Source organism: Megalops cyprinoides, chromosome 2, assembly GCF_013368585.1.
Source record: "Megalops cyprinoides isolate fMegCyp1 chromosome 2, fMegCyp1.pri, whole genome shotgun sequence".
NCBI lineage: Eukaryota > Metazoa > Chordata > Actinopteri > Elopiformes > Megalopidae > Megalops > Megalops cyprinoides.
In genome coordinates this window covers 13,544,094-13,556,094 of record NC_050584.1, presented here as the reverse complement: position 1 = coordinate 13,556,094, position 12,001 = coordinate 13,544,094, and the positions used below count along the sequence as shown (strand labels likewise).

The 12,001-nt window shown below is 42.6% G+C and overlaps 1 protein-coding gene across 1 annotated transcript in view; it reads left to right on the top strand.

The window, feature by feature from the left end:
• LOC118773072 (aryl hydrocarbon receptor repressor-like) overlaps positions 1 to 12,001 on the top strand; it is a 72,947-nt gene that overhangs the window by 28,829 nt on the left and 32,117 nt on the right. The gene's annotated exons all lie outside the window — the stretch shown is intronic.

The following is a 12,001-nucleotide window of genomic DNA, read 5'->3' as shown; positions in this document are numbered from 1 at the left end:
TATGAAAGCAACGTTCATGTAGTTTTTTTTTTTCTTTAGAAATTGTACTTTGTTACCACAAAATCTGATATGAATTATAGAAGTTGAGAAATCTACCCAATTACAGTTGTAATTAAGAAGTCTTTTGCCGTTAACTTTGCGTAACACATAATGACACATATTTTTTTCCGTTGTGTCACAACATTTTTGGTAAATTTCGTGAGGCTACAAATTCATAAATATCAGAAGCTATGACAAATCAATGGATTTAATCCATAACACAGTCTTTAATTCAGTAAACAATGAAGCAGTTTATTTAAGAATATGGAAGAATCATGTACCATGTTTATGGATTTTAAATTGCATCTGTTGAGGCTTCTGCTCATATCTCCTATATCAGTTTGCGAATAAAAATGTTTATTGATAACAACAATCTCTTATTTAAATGTGCCTGGTGTTACTCAATAACTGTGCCTCCCTCACCCCACTTGCTCTGAGGTTTTTATGTCCAGCTGACAGAAAACAATCTCTGAGGTGTTAGCAGATTAATGTGCCAGAACAATGCATCCCGCTCCTGTTGGATTTTTCCATTGGAGAGAGCGCTTTCACTTGTGCAGTTTGGGAGATGCAGATCGCAGCAACAATACGCATTTAAGTGGCATCACTCTCACTGTGACGTCACTCCCATTGCAAGTTATTTTTTTTATGTATGCTTTGGAATGAAAATATTTGAAAAGCTGTCTTGATGAACAATGCAGGGAAACGAAAGCTGCGAGATGCAGATCCCCGTGTCCTTTGCAATGTAACAAAGGAATGTAACATTCTGAGATGTCAGCATGCACTTAGCTTGAACCCATTCTTAATGTGACGGAAGGGTTATTGCAGTGCATTTGCAAAGTCAAGCCGAAGACTCTGAAAGTGCAAGACGGTCAGGCAGTGGCTCGCCTCTGTCTGACCAAGGGAAACTTACAAATGCTCAGGTACATTTGGCAGCTGCGTCATCATCCCTGGCCTGATCGTTTCAAATCACAATCCTGAGCTACTGTGCTGTAAAACAAAATTTGCTACACACCCCTTGATGTACCCAGTATAAAATATTCCCTTTTTTAGCTTTCCAGAGCAAATTTGACACAACTGCCAAACATTCATGCATGTGGGTAAGTCTTTCTGGCTTGTGTTGAAGTTCCAGAAGAGGAAGACATACCACTGAATATCTTTAGGCATTCAGCCTTCTTGGGCAGGCCTTCTACCTTTCTCATGGCTGCTAACAAAAAAACCATAAACATTTAATCATTTCTCATTCTGTAAACCATACATGACCAAGATCAAGGTCAAATTAGTTTATTTTTAGTTTTCCTCCTTAAAAGCAAAAATTATTTTCATCCCCGCATGTACATGCAGAGATAATTTATTTGGCATGTTCGTACAGCAAAAGGTTTTAAGCAGTCAATTTATGTTTGGAAAAATAAAATGTTGCGAGTGTTGAAATTCGTGACCACATTATGGCAAACGTAGAGCAAAGACTGCAAGCTACGGTCTGCAGAAGAGGGCTTGAATTCCATCGGAGTGACCTGAGTGGTTTGCGTGCTGAGTTTTATTTTGCATGGAAGCCACATGTTTTGACATTGCATAACTCTGTGCTGGTTTATAAATCATGATGTATTTTTGGGTTTTCTTTCAGAACGACGCTCCACTGTCCTTTTGTAAACAGTAAGCACTCTGGGAAGCCAGCAGGCTCGCTATCGCTCAAATGAACCTTTGTGCTGAAGGTTTATAAATACTTAATGGTGTGACTGTACGAGGACTGTGAGGTACTAGACTGAGGTTTGATCAACTCCAAACAGCTCACTGTAAAACATAAACTCACTGAATGGAAATGAGGCGGCCTTGCTGTGATATTGAAGAAAGTGTTTCCATGAAAGCTGGCATTTTGGCTGTCTCTCTGTGAGACCAGCTTCTGAAGGACAATTAAAGGAACACTGCTTGTGAAAACAGGGCAGGCTTTGTAGCACTATTTGTGCAGGTGGTTCTCATCGCATGCTGTAATGGTATCAAATTATAGCCTCTCAACCACTGAAAGTTTCCCCCAACACCACCATCACCACCACTATTTCACTGAGAAGTCTGACTATTAGAACCACTGCCATCAACATTCCTCTTGCCTGGAGTGATGGACAGTTGCTTAATAATGTGTTCCTTCATGCTTGTTTGGAGGGTATTTCCCTGGAAATCACCATGTCAGAAAACTCCCGTTCCTCACAGGATGTTGTCAAAAGAGTGTGTCTGGGCAGCTCTGCCCCAGATGGGCCTTGACCTCATCACAACCTTCACTTGTCTGAAAAGAGGCCCTCTTTACATGCGATGAGCAAGCACCTGTAAATCACAACCAGCAGGTTATTCAGGACAGCTAGACTAAAACCACTTAAACTCTTACAGTGTTCTTTGAGTGTGTCAAAGGGAACATACACAACACAGAACATTACACAACAAATCCTGTTACCTGTGTTGAAGCACAGTTCACAAACACGTATCATGATAAGGGAAGGAATTCAGGGCACTTTTCTCCAGCAGTACTCCGCGATCTGTACTTGGCATCCAAACTCGGCTTAGTCATCTGGAGAGTATGTGGTGATAAGGGCCAATTAGTTTGATTGTGTGGCTATATTTATTTATTTATTTATTTATTTATTTTGCTTATAGGCCCATGCAGCATTGATATAAAATGTTGCCCCCGCTCCCAGCTCTGGTTTGGCAGTCCTGTGCTGCCATGACTAAGCTTGCAGACATCCTGAAGAACTGGCAAGTCATGCCGTGAACCGATGTTATACATTGTGCTCTGCTCCGTGTGGCACTGGATACCTGTGTATTCGCCTCAGTGTTATGCTCGGTTCGCAGCTATATTCTGCAGCTAAAACGAGATGGAGGTTTTGCACGGGCAGCACAACAGCACTTACGTAACACTGTCCTCCTTAATGACAATAGACTCAGTCATGGTTTGAACTGGACACGGTGCTACTTGGCTTGCTGCTTGCCCGGATTTCTTAATTGTTTTTTGAGTCCTCGTTCTTTGCCTTTCAAATCCGCTTCAGTAGGTGTTTCTCTCTGTCAGAGCTGATTACATTTGTCTTCCTCTCCCTCGAGATTAGGGTGAGTTTGTAAAGGGCAGCTAGGCTTGTACAATGACAAAACGAGGTGAAGAAACATAGGAGTGTTGAGTTGGAAATACCAGTTTCCAGATGAACTTTATATGGGCCATTGATTGGTGTGCATACAGCTGTACGTTTCCCAGGGTTACTTTTCAAAATACTTGTGCATTGCTGAAGAGTTTAGGTTGACCTCAAGCTGTATTTATATATGGAATAGAAATTATAAAGTAAAATACTGATGACTTTTCAGAGGGCAGGCCCCGAGGGCCCTCAGTGTGCTGCTTATGTGTTGCAGTCATTGTCGATATAGATATCCAAGATGTGCCTAATACTATAGAGATGTAAGCCAGTGCCTGTACTCTGGCTGTTGGCTTCCTCACCATGGGACTCCATTCACTGCTTCTCATGCCTGCCTCCTCTCACAAACAAGACAAGATTCGTATCATCTTGACTGCTTTTCTGTCCCAACTTTATGTTCTTTTGCGAAGTTAAATCACTTCCATGGGAAATATTCAATGTTCCTGAACGGATGCAAAGCCGTTTTGACTTTTCAGTATACTGAGTGTGTGTGTGCACGTGAGTGTGGGTGAGTGTGTGCACGCATGCATGTGTGCATTACCACATGGTTTTCATTTAGTGCTTTGATGACCTCACTTCAGTTCACTTCTGGTCAGGATGTTTGATGACATATAATAAACTTCTCATTGATAAGGGCACTAGATTGATGTACCAGCTGTTTTATATCAATTTAAGAGTGGTATTGATCATATTAAGACCACTGAATGCACAAATGGGGATACACAGCTAGGTTTTCAGCAAACCATTAAGACCTGAATTAATATTCTTGACTTTTTTCACATGTATGTATTTATCAATGATCTGATGCTATATGAATTATACTTTCAAAATGTTGTACCTGTTCTTTCTGACCTGGCTGTCCATGCAGTTTAAAATAAATATTTTTTGTTTGAGTTTCGATTCGGTTGTGTTTTCCTCTCCATCCGTATGATTCAGTTGAGCTGTATGTGTGACTATATTTTGTTTTTTATATAAAAAAATCCCTGAGAACTACAGTATTTGGCAGTAGAGGTGTTCCAGTCTTTCCAACAGAATATTTCCAAAGGAGATAGCGCACATGTGGCAGTAAATTTAACTGAAAGTGTCAGGCCCGTATCCCTTTCTGGATCTCATTTACGGCAAATTTCACATCAAAACGGACCAGCGGAGAAATACAAATGAATCACTTGGAACACGGAGTGGCCAAAGGACACAGAGATCAAGAGAAAGTAGCACACTTTTGTCTCTCAGCGAGGCCTGATGGGAAAAAAAATATGACCATTATCAACCATATTGAATGTAAACCAGGGTTTGCCTTCAATCCTGCTAACATTACTGCATCACAGGATGTCCTGCTTGTTAGGGGGCAATCTCTGAGCCATGCATCCGTAGGTCAGGGCTCATTTTCACCTCAGTGTACCTCAGGCGCTCTATTGCTTTCTGTTCTGCTCAGTCCAAAAATTATGTAGCGCCACAAAAAATCAAACTATTCAGCGATAAGAATGGCTTGCAGTTGTTCGTTGATACACTTTTAACGTCCTCATTTCCATGTGTTTCATGTAATGTCATTTGTTTCGACTGAGACGCTACTGCCTTTTCTAAACACTCTACGTATGCTTGTCAGATGTTAAAATTCAGAGGAGATATCACATTGGAAGGGCATCATGGACTGATGGAATTATTGACATATATATCACTTTCTACCGGTTTAACACCGCAACGGAAACATACAGAGCAGAAATCGCTCAGCCCCCAGTAATCGGGAGGAGGATAAAAAAAAAGTAGAGAGTTCCCATTCTTCCATAATTATGGGTTCAGCTTTGTAATGTTTTTCAGACATAATTGTGCCTCTCCTTCCCACCCTTTTTTATTCGTTCCTTGAATGAAATGTTCGGCCGTATAGGCGAAACCTCAGAGTTTAGAAGTCCCCTCCCCATGGAAACGCACGGCACAACATTCCCCTACAGTTTGAACGATAGCTCCATGATTTCAGGCTGCTGTTTAAGCCGGCACCTGTTTACAACAGAAATACATGCTGCAGTGGTGAAAAGTGAGAAAAGAAACTTGCCGATTGGGATATCGGTAAAAGCAATCGAGGTATTTTAGACAGAAGCCACAATTCTTGAGAGACACAGGACAGTGTAAGTGGGGATGACAGATAAGTGGTTAAAGATGGTTAAGCCTGTTACAGGGCATGCGTTTAACCTGTAGCGATCAACGTTCAGTCGGCTGTGCCCTGGCAGTTGCACTGTTGGGTGCTACGGCATCGGTGCTCAGCACAGTTGGCTGCCCCATCGCACGCAATGCCTGGGATCCGTGCAGGTCGAGGATTTTCTCTGCACGCTTTGGGAATCCCACAGCTACGCCCCCAATACCATGCTGTCACAGCTAACACAGATCAGGTGAAATCACACTCGCTCGCCGCCATCCGCATAAGTGGAGAATCATGCCAGTGTGTGCGTCTCCCTCTCTCCCCCTCTCCCCCTCTGTTCCTCTCTCTTTGTCTCTCCCTTCTCTCCATGCTTGTTAGCTATCTTTCCATTGAGCATGGTGATGTACCTCACAGTGCATATTGCTTCTCTCAAAACAAACTGCACTTTTGTTCAAGGTTTGCCGTTTTGAATTGAGCAGCGATATGATAACTGTTAAGTTGTCTCAGCCCATTTACATGAGCATTAGGTCACGCAACCTGATACCTTGCTAATGGACTCAGAGGGAGAATCTAGCCTTACTACAGTATGCTTTTAAAATGTACAGTTCTTTAACTACAGCACCAATTCGCGATAATCACTTTTATCATTGGCTTATCTCTCCATGAACAGGAACTGTACCTGTCAATGTTGTAGCACATGAAACAAGCCCCACTTCTGTTCAAGATTTTCTGCTTTGAATTGAGTAGCGATATGATAACCATTACATTTTCCCAACCCATTTACATGACCAGTGCAGCATTTTGCAGTTGACTGTGAAAGGAAATATAATACTCTTATGTAAAATGGATGCAGATGACTTGCACCAATGGCTGTTCTTGCATACAAAGAGTCAGAAACAGAAGCTCCAAACTGTCGCATAGCCGACTGGTATATAATCAGTGACGTGGAATGCGTGTTGTGAACATGCTTTGCAACATAATGTGAGTGATGAAGGAGAACCTTGTCTCCTGCAGTGGCAGCAGGGTGGGGTGGGAGGGGGCTGGTTGGGTTGGTCTGCTGTAACAGCGCGCCTTTTGGGGCCCATGCTCCCCCGCAGCCGTCTGCGCCGCCCTGCACAGCGTCGGCTTGGGCCTTTAGTGCCAGCGCCAGCAGCCACCCCGGCTCCGCTTGTGGCAGGCGCGCGTAAATATTTTGACGGTCATAGGCTGCAGGTGTACGGAGGTAGGGAAGGGGAGGCAGGACCTGGACACCTCTTCCACCTCTCTGCTTCAGGAGGATCTCCTTAAGGGGAAATAAGGAGCTGAGCGGGGCCCAGGTTTCAACACCTCCGCGGCCGACTCCTCCACAATGGCACACGGGGTGTCGGGACCCGGCAGGCGCTCGCCATATGTCCGTGTGGTCGTTAGGCAGGCCCGTACAGCGTGGCTTTTATCACCCCCCCTCGGCCCACTCCGACAGCAGGTGAGGATCCTCTCTGCAGTGAAACCTGAGTGGGGTCTGGACGCGAACGCATCTGGCCATCCCCACAGGGCTGTTTTATTCCAATCACTTGAAGGCCCATAAATACTTTTTTTCGGGTGTTTTATCATCCTGTGGAAGGTTTTGGGGTTCCCATCGAGGCTCATTGATTTAGGCTGTGATCTTTATGGCATTCTTTAGATCTCTCATTACCTGAGTTCCTGCTGAAGATCCCTTTCCATAACTTATTCCATAAAGGACGTGAGTCATGCACCCCTATCGCTGCAGTGAGTAGAAATCATTTTCACAACGGTTGCTATTTTGGATTTTATATCTTTGGAGAAGATCTGCTGATGTCTTTTTTCCACTGAGTGTCCCTGAGTGTCTGGGTTTAGCTTCTGGGAACAGCTGACACTGGCCTATCTAATTCAAATATACACTATAATTGTTATTGGAGAAAGCACTTGTTGTTTGGAAAACTGCAATAGAAGCCTACTGGAAGGCTTTTTTTTTTTTAAACCCATGTTCACACTCATTGGCCATCACTACATTTTCAGCATCTTAGTAGTAAGGTCATTGCCATTTTATTTGGGAAGCTACTATCAAAGTTTCATTGCGACTGTGTCTCTTCTTTAATGTGAATAAGCTGGACATAATATGTTTCAAAGCCTTGTACGTGTGAAAATTCTGCCTGATAAGTCATGAACAAACATCATTAGTATTGTTCTCAGGCACCCTCTGTACCCCAGCACTCCGGTTTCTTGATATGCAATACTGAATATAGCTGGAGCGTACACAGAATGATTGCACAGGAAACGTACCATTCCGCTATGCCTGTAAATGTTGTAATTGTTGCCCCATGCTTCATCAGTTTTGAACAAAGCGCAGTTTTGAGTTTGTGAATCAGTACTCACCATGGTCTCCTCAATGTGCAAATATTAACCCCCGCTGCCAAATAAAAGCGGAGGAAGAAAAGACGGCAACATGGGTATTTAGACACGATCAACACTGGCATCAGTCACTTGCCATCACAGCCACCTGCCACGTTTCATGTGTGTCATCTCCTCCTATCTCACCTTGTACATCTTGTAGCAGTAGGAAGGGGAGCTGCAGCTTCCCTGGAGCTATGTGGGTGGTGGGTTGTTGTACAGAGGTGTTCTGCCAGTTGGTGGGCGTGTTCACAGACAGACAGGACAAGCAGGTTCATGTCACTACACAAACACCTTACTCTTCTGTGGGCTTTGGTATCAAACTGCACTGTGTTTTCAGCCTATGGGGCAAATAAGCAAATACTAAATGCCAATAATAATAAGCATTAGCATGCAGTGTTTGAACATGGAACTGGGTAGATGGAAAGATCTTACTTAAGCTGGACTTTCACTAACCCCAGGGTTCTAAATCTTTTTCTTTGACCAGTCTCTTTGAATTATCATGGAATGTCTCAAACCTCTTAAGGTCTCTTCAGGCATTCAGGAGCTTTGGGTTTCTTGTATCAAAACTGCGTCCCAGTAGCTACTAATGTACTAACCCGGCACCTGTTGGCATGTTTTCATTCCAGTGCCTGAAGCCTATGGGGTTATGAGTGTTGGCCTCCCCCAAGGGTCTGGTGAAGCTGCTAGTGTCTGGACAGTGTTGCTGTGAGGACAGTGGGACAGTCCTTATTATCTAGTTTTAAGCATCTCTTGCCTGAGAGCATTTGTAGCCGTAATGGACCTCTCACAAAGTCCTCTCTGATTCACACAGACCATGCTCTGTAGTGGCACACCTGTAGGAATGGTTACGCATCACATGGAAACTGTGGTGTGTTCTAAGCTCAAGGTCAAGTGGTGCTGGAATGAGATTTTACCCCAAACTCCTGACATCTGTGTCTTTAAACCATCCTTTATATGGTTCTGTATGAGGAACAGGCCACAGTGCAGAGAGGAAGTCAATCGAGAGGCAGTTAATAAAAAGACCGCACACACTGACCCAGACAGCCCCGCCCAAATACCCACCTGCAAAGGGAGACATACTTCAGCAGTGAAACAATTAAAGTGGAGGTAACTTTGGCATGATTCTACCTGATCTCCTTGAGGCGTGAAGTGAGCAAGACTACAAATTTGTTTGCCATTACTGATTTTGAGATGCAGAAAGTACCAGCGTGTCGATACGTTTAAATGTGAGATGTTACTTAGTGTAGTGAGATTGTATTCTCTCACTTTTTTTGATGAATGCAGCACAGCTTCTTAACCAAATCAAGCAGCAAATATTTAGCATGCCACTCTTTGTTTGTACAGGTTTACCATAATTTAACAAAACCTTCCAGCTGCTTAGCACATCTGCCGAAAATGTGCAATTTACAGCACTCGCAAACAAGGTTGAACTGGACCAACATGGTTATTATATAACCGTCAGTCAATGAGTTGCTTACAGGACAACAGCACCAAGAGAAAAGTTTGGAATGGTATTCATGGACATGCTCATTTACATATAGAGCAGTTGTAACTTTTCAGCTTTGGATAGACCTCTGGGTAGAGGAATACAGAGTTTCATGTTATGCTGTATATGGTCTAAACAAATTATGGCATGATCATAAAATTGGAGTGCGAACAGAGATTAAATTATTACACATTTAAAATCAACAGGCATCCAGAGCTCTTTCATGTCCACAGGTTTCCACCGAATGAGATCAGAACTGGAGGTCAGAACTGTGCAATACTAAAATCTGTGCACAAGTGGAAGAAACAGGTTCCCAGCTCCAGCTTTGCCTCTTAGATTTCTCCCATTTTACAAACTGTCTGCAAACCCTTTCTGATGGGCAAATGTTGAAATACCGTTCTGGAGGAGGAAAGTATAGAGGCAAAAAGTCAGAAAGGAGTGTATCCCGGTGTATTTTTCCATTAAACTGTCAGCCGCATTACCCTGACTGCTGATGGCAGACACTAGGGCGTTGTAATGGAAAATCCATTCATGCAATTAATAAATGTAATTTAAGACAGACGCAAAAAAAGTCCACCCTTTGAAACGTCAGGCATGTAAACTTGGCTCTCTGAATTTGTTGATTGCGGACTACTGATGTGACCAGTTTGAGGTAAAAGTTCCATTAGTTCTTTGCACGCTATCCCCTACCCTCCCTCCCCCCTCCCTCACATAGGAGCAGTTGCAGCAATGGATATCTTTGTGTGAGAAGATCGGGTCACTGGACGATGTGTTAAGTTGGTAAAACTGTGATACCACAGGTGGCTGTGAGGGATCTCATATGATGATGGCAATCGGTGCCGTAACACTATATGCTGCACTTATCCCATGTCAGTGTATGAAACAAAAAGGGGTTTAACACATGCTCCTTTTACTGAGTACTGTTTTGAGATAAGGATGATTTTTTTTTTAATGCTCTGTGAAGTCCCCAGAAATGTGGTCTTGAATGCATCTTGTTTAAAGCAGAGAGAGGATTGCCCTGTCTTTGTGCAGTTCAATGCAGAACAGAGTGGTGAAATATAAAAAAACAGCAGCTACTGGTCATAGTTAAATAGGTTCAGTGAGCAGCACAAAGTTCGAGGCTTGCGTGAGTAGTCCAAAGTGACAGAAGGGGTATTTTTGAACCACTAATACTTGCGAAATCAGCAATGTTCCCCACTTAGAAAACATACTGAAGTCATTTGAGAGAGAAATTCCTGTGGCTGTGTCATAAATCAAGCTTCCGCTGTAAAGAAAACAGAGAAAAAGTCTCATAGAGTGATGTACAGTATTTGCAATGTGCAACAAGAAAAAAGTTTATTTGCTTTACCCAAACTGTGTGCCTTTACCATGAATGTGACTTCTAACTGACACACCTGGGTAAGTAAGACAAATTTCAAAGGAGGTGCAACTGCAAATTTTCATTGCTCATGCATATTTACTTTCTGAAACCATATAGAACAGATAGACTACACAGACCAGAGGGTAGACCAAGTTTTCTTTATCATTTAATGCATTTTCAAAAATAGTCACATTGACATTGTATGATTCAATGTTACAGATCTTCTCCATTATAGCATAGTTTGTTGTGGGTTCATTCCAAGAGACATTTTTTCCTCCATAGCAACAGTCTTGGAAATCAGTACTTTGAAATGACCAAATGTTCTTTTGAGTGAACGAAAGTGTGAACTTAATGATCATGCAGAAAATATTTCTCTTTTTACTGTAATAACTCATGAACACTCAGCTCTGTCTGCAACATGGATGTGCAAACATCAGACACAACATTGACACTACATTTTGTATACAGACTGGAATGTCACAGAAAAGTTGACCATACTTTAAAACATAGATGGTGCTCTGAATCAGTTCATACTGCAGATTACAATGATGGTACTGACAATGACTAGACTGTGCTCAAAAATCATGGCACAACCTAGCAGAGAACCCAAAACAACATTACCTGATTCAGATAGATTACCTTGATCAGATGGAAAATCAAAGGTCAATTTCAGCAGCAATTCACGTAATGAAATTCAGACAATCCTTAATATAATGTGGTGTTGGAAACTTCAGTGAAATGTCATTAATTTGGTTCAGATACAGCAACTTCCATAGCATTAGTCCCAGCATGTTTGAAATGATGCTGGCTCTCCACATTGCATTGCAGGGAATACCACATTGCCTAGCTTCTCCATGGGCCGGACTCCAAAACTGAAAGCCACAGGGTTCAACTACTAGCAAGCCACTAAAACCTGTTTATTTGTTCAGAATGTTAAAAGAAATTCATTACTGTGGCAGTGATAATTACCAATGGGTTCTGTTAAGTGTGCTGTGAATTACAGAGACACAGCACTCACGTGTCATGTTTGACAGTTTTAATCTATCCAAAAAAAAAATCTAACCTAATCCAAAATCTAATACCCTAAAAGCTCAGTTCCAGTATAAAAAAAAAACAAAAAAACAAAAAAACAAAAAGAATGATCAGGATGTTTTTCTGTCTACAGCAAAGCGTGCTTCGTGTAATCCTACCAACATTTAGTACTTTCACAGGTCCTCTCTCTGTGGTCATTCTGCCCATGGGGATTCAGTTAACAGTGATCCATTCTTCTCGCCCGGTGTCTGGCCAAATCGGTATGCCGGTTTCCTCACCCCTGAAACAATGAATACAAGAGGCCCTCTTTCCCACTGTGGGCACACTGCACAAATTGAGCAGCGGCGGCGGCTAGTTCAAAACTCGCTCGGTGTGGAAAATCTGAAGCGCGGTATTGT